Consider the following 18,839-nt stretch of genomic DNA (forward strand, 5'->3'; position numbering starts at 1 on the left):
CAATAGTTTTATTTTAGTACATCAAACTAAATGAAAATGAAAAATGTTGCCTTGGCAACTAGCAGAATTTTTTTTATATATATATTTATTTTATTGTTATTTTATTTCATTTCATACTGTTTTCATTTCAATTAACTATAATAACCCTGGTATCTTTATCCTCAAGATACATGGTTTTGTTAAAAACAAACTAACAAACAAAAGAAAGCTCCCATTTTCACCCCAAACCCTTTAGTTCTTGTCTTTTCGATTTAAATGCATCATAACTCTCATAAAACTTCCAATATAATGCAAGAACTGGATTATTTGATCTTACTTAAAGACACATTTGATTAAAGAAATATGAAAACGTGTGCTATCATTTACCAAATGTGTAGTAATTAAGAATTTTTCCTCAAGTCCCATGATTTGTTTTTGGTTTTGCAGTTTTCGATCAGCCACCGCTTGACCTTGTGGAGCATCGACTATGTGAGTGCGTATGTGATTGTTAAGCGAGTTGATGTGTCTCCAAGGCAGGGCATGTTGACCACAGCAGGCTGATAATGTACTGCAGCTGTTCAACCGATTCAACCTCTCAGCTCATAACAAACCACTCTTTCTCCAGATGGACAATTATCTATAAAAACCAATCTGCCATCTCTTCAAAGCAAAGTAAAGCTCAGGGGATGTCATGTACTTCACCGTGGATCAGCAGAATCCTTAACCACATAGAGAAAGGATTACCTGTATGAATCCGACCATGGCCACTGCCGGGCTGGTACGCTTTTCCTCCTTCATCTCTCCTTGGGAGATATGTGAAGCAAACACACAACGCATCTTGTTCTGTGGCGGTGGTCCAGAGTCCTCAGCGCAGAGCTTCGTAAGTATTGTTGGATTGGAAGAGGAATGTTGGCGTGGAGGGTAATTGTCTCTGAGTGGGACAGCAGTGTTATGGCGTGCAGTTTTTATCCTGACAGCTCAGCCCAAAATAGGGCAAGATCCCAGCAGGGATGAACTTCTCATGCTGTCCTGTCCAGGTTTGAGGTTGTGGTTTTGGTGCTCTGGTCAGGGAAAATGCGAGAAAAACAACCTGCGTGTCTTCTGGAGTTCAGAAAGAAACCATTTTCAGCTTAGGGATATTGAATCAACCTCCGAATGCTCCCATGAAAGGCTGTGACTGATTTTTCCATTACTACTGCAGTGTTATCAAACGCTAGGACGTGGCCCCAGGCTCTGGTATGTGTGGCCAAAACCCTCTAACCAAACTTAATGCAATCTGACTCTCTCCTTTGTGGTTGGAAGGGACATCTTTACGCTTGGAGCCAGACTCTCTCCTTGAGACAGCCGTCTGAACACTTGATAACTAATACCAATGAACTGATAAGCAGAACCTTTCAACAGGCCTTATACGAGCGAGAAAGTTGAACATGAATTTTATGTAGTATATAAACTATTCTTTCATTTTTAGATTAATGCGCATCTGACCTTTAATAAGATCAATCATAGTCAATAAAGGCATCACAAACATGACTTGACTGTCGATTATACATCAACATTTAAGAGTTACCAGATGCTCAGTTGATTTCCAAAACGGGGACCAATCTGACCAAAAAATGAAAACAGATATTTATGTTGGGTTCTTGGCTTTTTTAATACCATGGTTGGGCAAATTTCATAATTGAACCACTGGCTCACTTTAAATTCATGAGTGTGAGTTGAGTTTCCACATCTCACAACTGCATATACTAATGTTCAAAAATTTGGGGTCAGTAAGGTTTTTTATTTTTATAATTTTTTTTAAACTGTGACCACAAATTAAGAACACATTCGTATGATTTGTTAATTTATGGCCATGATTTACTAATTTGTTCCTTGTTTTAGTTAAATAAAATGAGGGAACGAATACGTGGCTACAGTTTACTAAAACAAGGGGAACAAAATTAATAAATCATGGCCACGAATAAACATGTTGTGGAAACAAATTCATGGGAATCGAATGGATGTGAATAGTGGCTGTTACATACCACACACTAAAAGTTATTAGAGCAAGTTACCGTTTTATGAACTGTTTTTTAATATATAAAATGGTTATTTTTAATTGTTTAAAAATGCTGCCCTGGTGAGCATAAAAGACTTCTTTTAAAAACATAAAAAATATTACAGACCACAAACCCCAATCTATCATTTTCTCTGTCTGTAATGCCTATAACTTTATTTTGTTCAAGCCAATATTCAAAGTTTGCCTTGACAAACTTTGCTTTCTAGTTAAAAAATAGCTATATACATTTCTTTCAAATCATTTTCTAATTAATTTTAATTCTCTGTGCAATATATGTCATATTAAGTAAAAACATATATGAAACCTATTAGAAATTGAAACAATTTCATAACACATCTAACCCATATAAATATGCATATTTATGTATGTATAATACATTCTCAGACATATATGCACATGTAAATCTATCCTAAAACCCAGATGTTGATGTTAAGTAAAGATAAACAGATTAACATGTATTTTAAATCTATTACAAAACATGAACATATTTTAGTAAAGTTGCATATAGAAATTAATTATATATTGTTGACATATATGGTTGCTACATATAATACCATATAAAAAACAGCAAAGATGTTATTAACACATGTACAATTTAAAGTACATTTTACTATGGGCATTTTATATATGTTACCTACAGTATATCTACCCAAAGAATGTACACATGTGAAAATTATCGTCTTAAAGGTAACATATATGACAATATCACTCTGAATAGAGAGCAATATATGTCACATCTTACATTTCTGCATCAGGCAGTTTTGCATTGTTTGCTACTTCAATTCATATTCAGGAATTTTTTATTCATTTCTGAATGATGCACAACTCTGCTTAAAACAATGACTGTGAACAATTCATCAGAGAATTGTATTCAAAAGAAGTTGTTTTCATAACCTTTATTAAAATATACTTACTTCAATAACTCCACTGTGGCATGTAACAGCCAATTTTCACAATCCAAATGATCAAATAATCCACCCCGTAAATATCCCGTTTCACACAGAAATATGTCTACTGCACTTCCAGGAAAAAAAGGTACAAAACTTTAGTTAATAATATGTAGGCTACTTATAAAGTACATTGTTTTAAAGTACTAATATATACCGGCTTTAAGGTACTAATAGGTACCATTTAGGGGTAAATAAGGTACATGTACCTTTTGGCTTCTGTACCTTAGCACCTCAGTGACAGCCTTGTACCTTGTAAAAGTAAATTGGTTGCAAGCATTGTTTTACTTTGACTGCAATACACCGCGATGTTTGATCAGGACCAGAGGGAGCAGTAATTCATTAGTCACATTTCAGAATTTCTCAGTCAACAGCACTTTCACAGTAAACACTTCCGGTTTACACCATTAACACTGCAGTATATATAGATTATGGATCTATATAATCTGTCTTTCCAGAACACCTCACCATCGTATATTGTGTTTACTTGTCTAAGAATGTCTCATTAAACAAAGATTATCTAGGAGAGCTTGCAGCATGCATCTGAGGACCGGTGACTTGTTATAAAACTGCTCCAGTCAGCTGCTTCTGGAATGAATTTGATAGCTCCCGCCACAGAGGCTGTCGATCATCAAGACAACATGCTTAATTGTCTGTGAAAGATTGCCACAAGGGGATCAAAAATTCCCTTTATGCCTAAAAGCAATTACCTTGCCCTTGTTTTTAAAACGCTCTACTTGTGCACTGGTGCATGGATGAAAACAAGAGGCATGCTGGGACAGCAACTGCAAAATGACTGTGATTGAGCTCTGTTGAAATAATCAATATATTATAGTCAAGTCCCTGTAAGGGAAACATTACAATAGAAATGAACATAGTTGATAAATATGCCAAAGACTACAAGTCCTTAGTTCTGATCCACTTTGTGGTTCTTGATCTAAGAACCAGTATTTTAGAAACTTAAATGCAGAACAGGTGTGTTAGTGTGATATAGACCAGCTTTACTCCATTGAAAAACGAATTAAGTTGCAAGACATGTTACAATATTATAGGACTGCCTTTCTTCTAGAAGCTTCTATGTATAGGAAATATCTAAACTGTTCAAAAGTTTAACAAAGCTAAGTTTCCACAAAAAAATGAAGCAACAAATCTATTTTATATTTGCTTTTGATTTCTGAAGGATCATGTGACATTGAAGACTGGAGTAATGATGCTGAAAATTCAGCTTTGACATCGAAATAATAAAAGACATTTTAAAATAAACTGCAATAGAAAACAGACTCTATGACAGCAAATTTCAATAAAACCCACATTTGAATTAACAAAGTTTAAAGTTGTTTCAAGCATTGTTTAGCTGTAAACTTTTATTGAAAGCACATTACTTTACACTTTTTTGTCTTTATTTTTACAAACTGAAGGACATGCATGTCTCATACGCTGTCAATATTTTTATTGAACCCAGATTGAACCCCCTTTAACTTATTACAGCCACAACAGCACATAGCAGCTGGACTGACACTATTCAAAGCTGGAACTTACAATATTCAGAAATAGATGAAATGTTATGCACGACCCTACTATATACCACACCTCACAAAATCAGATGTTTGTGTTCCTGAATGGAATGGCATTGAAAAACAGAACACCATCAGCACATTCTTTGCTATAATTACAATTTCACAGGCAAAACTATATTTCATCCAACATCTCTAGCAGTTATAGCAATTGAAACATTTTGGTTTTTGTAGGGTGTTGTAAAAACGTCTTTCCATATCTGACACACTGTGCGGCTATGATATGATGTTTGTGCAAAGAATTTCATGCATAACGCAAAACATTTCTACTGCCTAAACCAAAAACTCAAGTTTCAAGAAAAGCAAGGGGACATACTGAGAAAGTTTTAGATCAGAAAGTCCAATAGGTAAACTATGAACAAAAATTATTAAAAACTGGCATAAGAAAAACACTAAAGAGTGGCTGGTGAAATTACCAGTTGTCAAAAGAAATCTGAACAAGCCCAGTGCTGAAACAGCATTAAATAAAAATAAATATTTATTTAAATAAAAAATAGCATATATAATACATGATATATAGTATGAATGATCATCAAATACTGTTCACAACCTGTTAAATTCAGCAAATGGTATCATGTGAAAATAAACCAAACATACAGGCTGGGTCATGCTGTTATCATATCATGCCATGTCATGTACCTTAAAAACTAGACTGGCATTATAAGATGACACAAAGACCCTTGTGTCAGTAAACAGAAATAAACTGTATCTTCTTTGCACTTTACAACAGGGCCTACAGAATTTTTTAATTTACATTCATGTTACACAGTGACGCCGCCACACGCTTGCGTCATGATATTGTCGTGAACACGCATCCACAAGTGACGCAGTAGAGACGAAAATGTGGAATAAAGTCGTTATTTTTGTTTTCTTTGTGCAAACAAAGTATTCTCGTAGCTTCGTAACTTTACAGTTGAACCACTGCAGTCACACGGACTACTTTGTCGATCATCTTGGTACTTTTCTGTGCCTTGAACGTGGTAGTTACCTTGCGGTCTATGGGAGGGTCAGAGAGCCCTCAGATTTCATCAAAAATATCTTAAATTGTGTTCCGAAGATGAACGAAGGTCTTACGGGTTTGTAACAACAGGAGGGTGAGTAATTAATGACAGCATTTTCATTTTTGGGTGAACTATCCCTTTAATTTTTGTGAAATAAATTTGCGTTGTTTTTGTTTTTTAACAAATTATTATTAAACATATATATATATATGGTAAGTGGGTCGTGGCTTGATGACCATGGGAAAACGTGGGTTCCAAGGCCAAACCAGTTGAGAACCACTGATGTTACATTCACTATTAGTTTGAGGACGTCTCACAGTAATACAGTTTATAAATACAATGTACTATAAAATGAATGTACTGTGAAATAATATTAGGTTTTGTAACAAGGCAGATAAAAAAAGTGACGGTTTATTTAAAGTAATATTTTAAGCACTGCTAAAACTTTACCTATTGTTTTATGACTGCTTCTCTGATGAGTTGCCAATATAGCCTACCAGTCTCCTCTTTACTAGTTCACCAGTTGCTGGTAGTGTAAATAAATGAACAATGTCTATTATTTTTCTGTGTTACCTGCAAATATACATGTTTATTTGTTAACAAAAGTCCACCTGATGATGTAAAATGCGTTATGGGTGTCGACTTTTGAAAACTACATATCATATATCCTAATTTTTGTATCCCTGTATACAAATCGTTTAATTGAGCCCAGTGCATTATGGTTGTTGTAGTTTTCCTACCTTTTTCGGCACAGCCTGTTTTCTCTAGCCTTATATCACTAATTAAAAAAAAAAAAAGTTAGTTGCAGTTAGTTTGAAATTGAAACAGTGGTTAGGATATGCCTTGGATGATACAGAACTGTTTAAAAGTTACTATAAATCAAGCTTGTCATTAATAACATTGTAAAATGACCATATAATAAATGAAAGTGTTTACAAACACAGATAATACCAATGAAAATTAAATAGTGAGACTACAAAAAAATTATTATTGCAAATAAGGCATCCAAAGGCGGTCAAACTTCTGCAGGAGGTCAAACTCTCAGGTCATATATATATATATATATATATATATAGTATTTTGTAGAGTAATAGACCATTTAGTTTAATATTCAGCTTTCAGTATTGGTCTCACTGGATCCATTATTTTATGCATGAATAATAACATTTGAACTCAAAGCCATTTTAGGAATATAAAATGTCATATCTCGTTGTGGAGAGGGGATACATTTTGCTGGAGTGAGCAAAAATGTAGAGGATAATTTCAAGAGGTTGAAAATTGCGGCGGTTAATCTGGCAATCTTTCTCTCAGGAGACTTAAGAGTTCCTAACAGTTCATCCACAATAACAATGTTAAACGTTTAATTTCCTGCTATCAGCCGAAGTGAAGGAGCCTCGGTACATGTAAAAATTCAAGACCGACTCCATCTCCATCTTCACCCAGTAATCCCTCTGTGTGCTCTCTGAAAATCAGCCCACAAAGTGGAGATAATGCCGAGTCTATTTTACAGGTCTATTTTCAATGCCGCAAGACTCCCAAATTCAAGGACGTCCACTGAATATTTGTATTAGACAAGTCAAGCTGAAACAAGTGAACATAACCCTTGAAGCAAGGTCCCAGATATGCTTCCGAAATCTGCAAAGAGTTTTCTAAAGAATTCACTTGTTACCGTGGACCAGATGAGTCACGGTCGTTCCAGGAAATATAACACGGTGAGGAATGTGGGGAAGGTTTCGCTCCAAATCTGTAAAAATCCAAAAGCTGTACCTAGTTAGGTGCCCAGTTTGATGCTGATCATCAGTCCTGATCTCAGAGGCCCAACGTGTGGAGTGTTTTTACCCAGGTGAACGTCCTATCAATCTTCTGTCTGGCACATCCTGTGTTCTTTGTAATTCAAAACAGAACCATAAAATATCATCACACGTAATGATAGAAATTCAGAACAAGCTACAGTTTTCTTTAGAATTTCAGAATGTATCAATACACAGAAAAAAATTTACTATTATATTTTCCCATGTGGTTTCTTGCAGAGTATATAAATTAGTGATTATTCAGCTTCGTTTTTGCTTCTTAATTATATAGATAATGCAACTAATAAATACACTTAAATGCACTAAATAATGCAGATTATTATAATTATTATAAGTTGTAGCACTGGGCATCACTGTGGTTTGCACATGTGCAGCGATGAAGGACCATCCTCACTGTCCCACTGGAGCGTCTCAGTCGCTGAGGGCTGCGGTAACTTGACATGCCATACGGAACTGTGCGCCTGCAGGCAGACTTATATATTTTAGTAAAAAAAAAAAATCAGGAATTCCTTAAAGGGATAGTTCACCCAAAAATTCTGTCATTATTTACATACTATCATGTCATTCCAAACCTATAAGACTTTGGTTAATCCTGGAAACACAAGTTATTTATAATGAAACCTGAGAGGTTTCTGTCCCTCTATTTAAAGTCCAGGTAACCAAAACTTCCAAAGTTACAAAGAGGTTATAAAGGCGTCATAAAACAATTCCATATGAACAAAGCCATATCCATATTCAGCAGTTTCATCCAAGTCTTGTGAAGAGAAACGGTAGCTTAATATATGGTGAACAGATTTATTTAAGCTTTTATTCACATATAAACAGACAGACATGCATAAAGCACATCACATATGGTAAGTACAAAAGTTCATGCTTGTGTCACATGCTAGAACAAACCTCATTGTTTCTCGCACATCACATGTTTCTGTGTTTACCATATTTGCTGAGCTCTATGCATGTGTCAATCATCATTTAGCCTATATGCGAATAAATGTCTAAACTAATCGTCATATAAAATAACAACACGTTCTCACTCCCAACTCGTCACATATTGAGGCTTGGTCAGGACCCCTTGGCGTCGCTTTTTGACGCTCAAGGTACCCCTTTAGCGGCATTTTTCGATGCACAGGGGTATCCTTTTAGCGTTACTTTTCGACGTGCAGGGTCTGCCATTGTTTTCAGTTGTTTGTCTTAATTAAATGGTTTGCATGCATTTGTAAAAAATAGAAATAATTTGATATAAATTTATACTTTCATTGGAGGGCCTAACCCCAGCCCTACCCTAAACCTACCCAATTCTGAGCAATATAAAACATGTAGCATGCAAATAAAAGTACAGTCACAGGTATTTATTGCAAAAACTGACCATAAAAAAAGCAGTATAAAAGCATTACAAACAAGTCGTGTTGCATTCCAAGTCTTCTGAAGACATACGATGTCTTTATGCGAAGAGAATAAAACAAGGTTTTAATCACTGAAAATGATCCCGCTCCTTTAACGCGCTCACATCTCATTCAAAAAGATACTCCCGTACTTTAGCATGATGCAATCCGTCACAAGACACACAAGAGTCAATGGCATTTCACAACCAAGGCTGACGTAAGGCTTCTTCTGGTGGCATTTTTTGAAATTTTATTACAATTAAAATTTTCAGCATCATTCCAGCCTTCAGTGTCACATGATCCTTCAGAAATCATTCTAACATGCTAATTTGCTGCGCAAGAAACATGTAATATTATAATATTTAATAATATTTATTTTTATTATGTTGAAAACAGTTGTGCTGCTTAATAATTCTGTAGAAGCTGTAATACTTTCAGGATTCTCTGACGAATAGAAAGTTCAAAAGAGCAATATTTATATGGAACATAAATAATTTATAAAATTCTAAATGACTTTACTGTCACTTTTGATCAAGTTAACGCATCCTTGCTGAATAAAAGTATTTATTTCTTTACTTTTGAAAGCTAGTGTACTTTAAATAGCGCACAAAAATGTAAATTCTGTCATCATTTGCTCACTCTTATGTCATTCCAAACCTATATGACTTTCTCTCTACTGCTGAACACAAAAGACGATATTTTGAAGAATGTTGGTAATGTTGGTTGACTTCCATTGTATGAACAAAGAAACAAAACAAAACAAAACAGTGAGACATTTCTCAAAATATTTTCTTTTCTGTTCCACACAGGTGGAAAATCCCTTTAACACCTGAAACTTTGTAAAGTATGTTATACATTTATTATTATTTTATTTAATTTATTATTATTAAATAATTAAATATTAATATAGTTTATTATTGTACAAGCAAGCACTAAAAGAAACTTAAAAGGAAAGAAACCTGTTATATTTAAAACAAAGCTGGTATTGCATTGACACTTGGAGATAAACCATAAGAGGCTGCCTCTAGTGATGGGTTGGAACAAGGGCCACAAATCGTTCAGCAGTCTCATCTGGGAAAGCTTCCATGCACTTTATATGAGCTTCTCTCTGATCTCCAGCCACTCTCTTCAGTACTCTCTTTCTGAACGCATGCCTCTCATCTCACATCACAAGTGTTTGCTCTCATGTTGACCATTTGGTTTCAGTGTGGAGCCAGGGGTCCGAGCTGAATTCCTGAAAGATCACCGGTCAATATCAATGGTGAGTAATGTGCCACAACACATTGTAAGTCATAGTTTAAATAGCTCAGCGTCAGTCTGAATCACTCTACTAAAAGTCCTGTGGTGATCTCTCATGTATTTGGCTAAATAGCGATAACTCATTCATGGCTGCATGTTGTTATATTTGTACTACTGAATGTATTTATATATTTAAATTAAATATATCTATGTTCAAAAATATCCTTTAGTCATGTGTTTTCCGGCTATGGAATGAAACTGAATAGAGTATTAATGTGTGTTGGTTATGACCTCATTTCAATCCTTTTAGTTACTCTGGCGAGCCAAGTGGGCACTGAAAGCGGATTTATTTTTTATTGTACATATACTGTTTGTGCTGGCTGTGAAAAAAAAGTGATCTTATTCAAACTTTAATTTTTGAGAATCCTCTGCGTCTATTGCATCAGGACCATGGACAGTAACCGTCACCATGGAAACACAGTCACATCAAAATACACTTACGGTAAGTGTTGCAGAAACTCAATGTCAATGACAACATTTTTTACTGTATATATATATAACACTTGGTTTGTGGGTGGTAAATATATTAAAATTGTGAAAATTATTATTATTATTGTTGATATTATTACTAGGCATTTTAGCATACATTTTACTTTTAATTTGCATTGGTTTGAAACAGACTATTAAGCAAAATAAAATAGTAATGGATTATCAAAGTATTCATTAATATATAAGATTTGGTGAAATACTAATCACTTATTAGTGTCTCTTCAGTAGACAAATCAAGCATCAGTTGCAGGAGATCTTGCGAATAATGAATGTACTCACTGTGGGGTGTTGATCCAGATGATGCCCAAGTGACAGTAATAAACACATTCTTTGTCCTTAAAAGAGTAGCAAGTGCAGCGCTTGGTTCTTGTGCGGGAGTGTGATGCTGAAATGAGCTCTGCTTTTGTCTGCTGATGTAAAACACTGTTCGGATCATCAGAGAAGACTAGAGATGAGTGCAGGACTCCTGTCCGGGATAATGATGCACCTTTAATTTGAACAATAATCCATTATTATAAAAGGGCATAGCTAATGTCAAAGTCCACTTCAATTACATTGGAATTGAAAAGTGCAAATGTAGGGTAAAAAGTAAAAAAAAACCTTAAAACTTAATATATTATTAAGGTAAATGAAGCCTATTTTAGGACTATAATTATTTTTGTGACTTTTGTTTTTGTGTAAGTACATTAGATTTTTTTTAACGGTCAGACAAAATGTATATTTATAGCGCTGTGCTCACGTGCACAAGCGTAGTTTGAGAGGAGCGACTGAAACATGACAGATCCTGTCAGCATGATATTAAAAAAGTAGCGCACTTAGGAGTTTGGACACGTCCCTTTATAGTTCCATCTTTTGTATATAGATCCTAAAACAGACCGTGATTTACAATCCATTGTCTTGTTCCACTTCAGGAATTTTGAGGGAATTTTAGCAACTAACTTCCTTAACGTTGAGGAATTCGCCCATGTTGATGTACCTAGTCCATTAATTATTATTTTACCTTCATAGCTGGAAGACATTAAGGTTGGCCTCTTTTGAAATCCAAGCATATGGTTTTTGGCACACCTCAAGTTCACAAAACTGTAGAATAAGTTAATTGTGGCATTTAACAACCCTCACTTTATATTATATATTTAGAAGGTAGAAAAGTGGACCTCCAAGAATTCACTTTCCTTTACAATAATGTAGACTACTTGCTACTACATCTAGTTGCTTTTATTATTTAGATGTTATAAGAATAAAAACCTACTGTATTGTTTGGATTTTATGAAAGCCAATAAATGTGTTGGTATAAATTGATCCAGTGACATCAAATAATATTTTTTGACTTGAATAAAACCAGTTTCAGTGTAGTAGTTATTCACCATTATTAAATGATATTAAATGAATAGTTCACCCAAAATGAAAACGAGTTGAAACTTTACTTACCCTCAGGCCATCAAAGATGTAGATGTGTTTGATTCTTCATCGGAACAGATTTGGGTAAATTTAGCATTAGCCAATGGATCCTCTGCAGTGAATGGGTGCCGTCAGAATGAGAGTCCAAATAGCTAATAAAAAAAATACAGTAATCCACACATCTCCAGTCCATCAATTAACATCTTGTGAAGCAAAACGCTGTTTGTAAACTGATGTTTGTAAGAAATCCATCATTGAGACTTTTTATTTTTTTATACTTCAAACCATTGCTTTCGGCTAAAATATGAGTCCTCTATCCATAATACTGCTTTCTCCAGTGGATGTTTTTATCATTTGTTTGGACTCTTATTCTGACGGCACCCATTCACTGCAGAGAGGATCCATTGGTGAGCATGTATAATGCTAAATTTGTCCAAATCTGTTCCGAAACAAACTCATCTACCAACTGGATGACCTGAGGGTGAGTACATTTTCATTTTTGGGTGAATTATTAAGTGGGTTCACACCTAATTCTTTAAGTGTTTTCTTTAGGGGAAATTTTCAAGAATTATTTATACACAATTATACATTTATATTACATTTATTGCATTTGACGGTCTTATACACTGACCTAAATCAGAAGCTTCTATGCAGGATGCTAAAGGGTGAAAACCTTTTTCCTTTAACCCACAAGAGTCACTTCAAAGCAAATAAACATTTAGACTGCCCACCTCAGTGTCCTGGTGACCTCAATTTCCTCTTCGGTGTAAAGTTTGATGGCCAGTATCCCTCAGAGAATTTCAAGGCCTTTATAAATCTCTTCAGGGTCTGGCGGCGTTATTTATCACCTAAACTTTTGTCACTTAGGTTGCATCATTAAAATGTAAGACACATCTGTGATATTTGGTTCACAATATACCCAGAGTTATACAACATAGTTTTTTTTCATTCTGTGTTGTATCTAATGTTCTATTCCCAACTGATAAAATAGCCTATTAGATAGACATGCTATTATTTTAATGCAAAATGACACATTGACTTATCTGAATTTCATAAGGGTCTTGGCAGAAGCTGTATTTGGGCATGAGACATGCCTATCCCTAACCCTAAATCAAACCCACAAACATCAGGCCGTTTTCCCATCCAGCACCCTGGTTAACTGCAGTGGAGAAAGAGGAATTCTACACCAATTATATTGAGGGAAAAAAGAACAGAAACAATTCACTCACAAGCATCTCTCATTTTTGTGGACAGTGGGAAAGTTTTTCATATCAGTTGCTGTAATTTTGCAATTATTGCAAAGCAATTGTAATTCAGAAATACCCATCGACTGACTACGCATGAATTCAGATCAAATGTATGTCAAATATTATATTATATAACCACTTCATGTTGTACCCATTAAAAGTTGATGCTGGACATTTGATAAATTGCTATATCCATTGTGGATATAATTTCCAAAGGTGCTTATCTAACAACAAACAACGTTTTCATAAGCACTGAGTTATTATGATGAAAAACATTTTTGGAGCCAAACTCCTGGGGACATTTATGCATGCTCTGTCTGGAGGTTTGAGTATGAAGCTCTACCTCAAAAGCCACTAAGTACATGCAAGGAAAATATATGTTACATCAGTATTCAAACATACTGTGTATGCACAAAGAGAACACAGTTTGATTGTACAGCCAAGTAAAACAACACACACTTGAAGCATTGCCCAGACCCAGCTGTGAAACTGTACAGAAAATCTCTAGTTTAATCACTTTCCTGACCCTACCATGGCAGGACTTGAAATTAATATAGGTTAGTAAAAGTGCCCTTTCTATAAACTAAATTCCACATAAACCTGACACCCCATTCAGAAATTTTATATTGTACAGAAGTTGTAGTATTAGTGCAGGGAGATTATAAAATATAACTTATTTTGGAGAGAAGCTCATGAAAAACTACAATCTTAATCTCCAATGAATATATTGGATATTTTCATCAAAAATAATTCCACAGATTCTTCTATTTTTCAACTAGATTTCCCATGATTTCAGAACAAACAAACCTATAAAGGAAAGAATGCGAGTCTTTGTTCAATTAAAAAAAATACTAACAAGCAATGAGGAAGAGATTACCTCTTGAAATTCACAGAATTCAGAAATATCCAGCATTGCTTCTTAATTAACAAAATGTAATATATATCTTATTTCAGGTTGTTATTGCGATGTAATATGGATATATTTTCAACAGCATGCACTGCATATAGGTTCTAGATCACATAATTATTAAAAAATATGACTTTTAAAAATAGTTTTCTGGAAAGCAGTTTCATCAGCTGTTAAACAAAACACATTGTTGTTCAATCCCTGTCATGCAGTCAAAAAATTAAATATGGCACTACCCTAAAGTCTATACTGTAGAAACGCACAATTGAACTCTAACTGACATCTTTAAAAAAGACCTAAACAGACTATATTTTCTAAAGTTAGCTTTCACAGTTGTACAGAAGACACATCTTTACATTTTTCTAGACCAAATGAAATGTAAGTTTTCCACAGATGCTACAGAACATTAAAAACGGATGCCAAGTAACTTCCTTGTGCTAAAATCAAACCTCTGTAGTGTACCATCCTCTACAGTCTCTATAAACATCATTCTTTCACTTAATAAATAGAATAACCTAAGCTCCAGATTGTTTAAAATGCAGCCAGTATTCAAAAAAATATGAAAGGCCTAATAGTCCAGTTTTATCATCACTCAACTACGTTAGACATAAAACTCTTTACTGATTTATTGCGGGGTTTTGAAAGGAGCTATTTTTTATACAACTTCTTTGGAAGAATATGTATTTTTTAAAAGCACTAAGAATTAAAGTGAACTGAATTAAATTCATTAGCAATGCTTAATGCTTCAGTGTCAGCAGGTAAAGTACACCATAAAAAAACGTAAAAATAATTTTATATTTATAAGAATTTTACACACTGAGATAGCTTTTTGGCCAACAAACTGATGAAAAATAAATTTTTTTAAAAACCCATTATAAACTTTACCATGACCACCAACTCTATTTTATTGTTTTTGTTATATATGAATTCTCCATTATTGCTCTCTATTCTTTTTGGTGTTATTGTTACATGATTGTCATAATCATGTATAAATCAAGATTTTGTAATTGGGAAAGTATAAATGTTTGTGAAATGTTCTTGGCTTTCTCATACAGCACTACAGTGTATCTATCTATCTGTCTATCTATCTATCTGAAAAGTAACATGTTGGCTATGTTCCCTCTGAACAAGAAAACGGACCTAGAAAGTTAAAAAGTAGGTGTGGAAAGGGAGTTTTGTCAAAAACCATATAGCCTTTCATTACTTAATTGTTCTCTAGGAATTCTAGCTGACTGGTCTGAGATAAGGCCATCAAAATATGTGAATGAAATCAAACAACAAACCACCTACCTGTGCAAGAGAGTTGACCAAATGAAAAGCCTCTGTGACCCGAAGCTACAGTGAATAGAATCTTTTTTATAGTTTTTATAGCAGCATTACAAAAGAAGTTCCCATGGAGTGGATTTTTGTGTTGAAAAAGCTTTGTGTGCTTCTAATATGGTCCTTTTCTGTGAGAGGTCTGAAAGTCATTGAGTTGTTGGTGGCAATTTGAACAACTAGATGCCCTTTGTTTGCATAATGCTTTGTTCTACAGCCCCTTAGATACTGTGAGCATTCAGGGTGAGTGTTTGGAAAAATGTCAGTACTATTCTTGCTATATTGAGCCTGAATCAAGCAGTCATCTGGGGGATGCTTACTAAGTTCTGCTTCAATTCATTAAAAAGAAATACATCAATGTAGACTTGAAATTGCATCCAAGACACTGGAGAGCACTCGGGATGGTGAGATTCAAGGCATTGGCAGACAATATTGAGACCTGATTACTTCATTATGTTGGACGCCTTCATTTCCAGATGGTTCACAGACCAGGGCCTTTTGGACATTCTAATTTTGCTTTTAGTATTTTACGGTTTATAATCCATTATGAAAATATTTTCAGGGGGAAGTGTCATTGAATTTTCACCACTCAATTTGAATATAATTTCAAATGTCCATTAAACAGAGTAATACAATTCATCACTCTTAAACACACCATGCACTGATCTGATATTTGAATACTCCTGTCTGATCATTACAGCTTTAAATAGAATTTAAACTGAATTGCTTTGATGCATTACACAGGCTCAGCTACAAGAATGCCTGCTTCTCTACCAGCACACATGCAGAGAAGATACAGCTAGAATACATCAAACTTATCTACTGCAGATCTTACATGATGACCCTGACCTTCATATCCTACATTACTGAGACTTCCAAACTGGCTCATGTAATACTTGCCAAGTCCAGGTTAATGAAACACATACCTGAGGGATTATCTGCCTATTAAATCTATTAAATGACCGTGCTATGATCCATATTATGGAGTCCCTAAAGTGACATTTGTATATATATTAAAAAAAAAATTGCATGTGCACGAGAAACGTACGTACTTTAAAACGTACGTAGACATGAAAACATTTGGGTGTTCTCATGTTTTCAAATCATATAGGCTATAGCTGTGTCTCATTTCATCGGATGTGTCCTCCGGAGGTCGCATTTGAATGCTGCATACATCATCGTTGGGGCAGTCTCATTTAAGAAAAGTAACCTATATATTGCAAAGTAAAAAAGAAATTACAGTGTTTTACACCTCACAAGGAATAACAGTCAATTTTATTGCGGTTAGCCTACTTTTCTTAAATAAGATAAAATATTCTTAAATAAGATATCACACCAGTAGACAATATACAGCCATGTCTCACGTCTACGAGTGTGATATTGCATTAAGTCAAGTCACCTTTATTTATATAGTGCTTTTAACAATACAGATTGTGTCAAAGCAGCTTTACAGTATTAAATAGGAAAATAGTGTGTCAATAATGCAAAAGGACAATAGTAAACACTAAATTTTCAGTTAAAGTCAGTTCATCATTGAATTCAGTGATCATCCAGCTCAGTTCAGTTTAAATAGTATCTGCGCACGATACTCGACGATATCGCTGGAAATTAAGTGTCCCCAACTAAGCAAGCCAGAGGCGACAGCGGCAAGGAACCAAAACTCCATCGGTGACAGAATGGCGAAAAAAAAACCTTGGGAGAAACCAGGCTCAGTCGGGGGGCCAGTTCTCCTCCGGCCAGACAAACTAGCAGTATGTTCAATGCTGCAGCAAAGTTAGATTGTGCAGAGGACTCATCATACAATAGTTAGACGGCACAATAAACAACAACAGAGTGTCTTTAAAAACCCTCTTTTGTGCAGAACTACTTCCTTCCGCCACAGAATCTCAGCTGAGCCCAAGCCTCCATTACTAATTCGAAAACATCACTTCAGAACTTAGGAATGAAGGAACGTTGAGTTGATTTATTAAAAGCTTATTGTATTACTGTTTTAAAAGCTGTGTATTAGCCGTGTAGTAGAGTATTATGAGAGAGAGATTGATTCTGAGAGAGTGTGAATACCTGCATCTGAGACAGCATTCATTCTTCAGCTCTATCTCATATTCACAATAAAACATCAGTTTGAATGCCCGCTGAGGAAAGCGATAGGCTCTTTGTCGTACTATCCTTTCATCTCTTAAGGGTGATTTCCAATGACAGCGCTGCCCATTGCGTAAGTTGGCTGTGTCTTAAGCTGTTGTTAAAAGTACAAAAAAAAAACTTCCTTATTAACAACAGCGTTTCAGTCCCTTTCAGTTTAAAAGTCTTTACTGCTGACTCGTAAAAACAGTCTCTTGTCGCCATCTAATGGCGGAACAATGTAACTAAAATCACCATCATGAACACTCACACTGTTCAGCAATACTAAATACTACTATTATTTATATAAAATTATTGAATAATAATATTTAATAAGCAACAACAAACAGCCATCATAAAAGTTGCTAGGCAATTCAGTCAAAAGTACAAAGGTAGTACTCTGATACCTATACAGCATTGAAGTTACATAAAATATATCGTGATGAGATTTTGCCCTCTGCCAAAACTATTTGCTCTGGAACAAATAATAGATTAATGAGACCAGAGACTGCTAATTTATTATTTATTTATTATTTATTAACCACTATAGAGACATCAGAGCCAGCGACAAATTCCAGAAGATCTGGCCGAGGTGAGGCTGCTCTCGGTGGGTTCATGAGTGTTGAACGACCACTGACGCACAGGAGCTCACATCTCCGAAAATGTCGAAGCAAATTTTCAAATAGACATTATCTTTATTAACCATATATCTGAAGTCTAAACAACTCTCGCCTAAAAAAAAAAACTCTTAAAACTACATTCCATGACACAAAAACAATATTATTTTTAAAATTACAGTGGATTTGAGCGTCCGCCATGACACTTGCTGTGAGAAATATGCAAGCGGAGTGATACAAACGGTGAAACGGTTGGAGTTCCAATATCACTTGAATATCGCACTCTTATCAGCCAATCAGTGTTACGGGACGAACGAGACGTGAGACGTGCGGATCCATCTGCAAGGCTTTATTAAAGGGTGTGGTCATGAAACAGGCATGGGTCAGACAATGGCAAACAGGTATATTAAGGGCAAGACAGAAGAGTAATCCAAAACGGGCGTGGTCGATCAGCGGCTAACAATATCCAGAGGGCTTGACACGAGGGATATCCAGTAACACGAGCTAGAGTCCAGGCGAGGTGCAAACACAGTCCGAAACAGCAGGCAAAGGGTTAATCCAAGAGAAACAGGCAATAATCAGGTAACACGGGAAAGCAGGCAAGACAAGACTATGACTAAACAATGAAAACTAGAAATGGCTCCGTAGAGTAGCTATCGCTAGGTGAGTGATATGCGCTAAACAATACTCGGCC

Source organism: Sinocyclocheilus rhinocerous, unplaced genomic scaffold (genome assembly GCF_001515625.1).
Source record: "Sinocyclocheilus rhinocerous isolate Xijiao unplaced genomic scaffold, SAMN03320098_v1.1 scaffold162, whole genome shotgun sequence".
In the NCBI taxonomy this organism is placed as follows: domain Eukaryota; kingdom Metazoa; phylum Chordata; class Actinopteri; order Cypriniformes; family Cyprinidae; genus Sinocyclocheilus; species Sinocyclocheilus rhinocerous.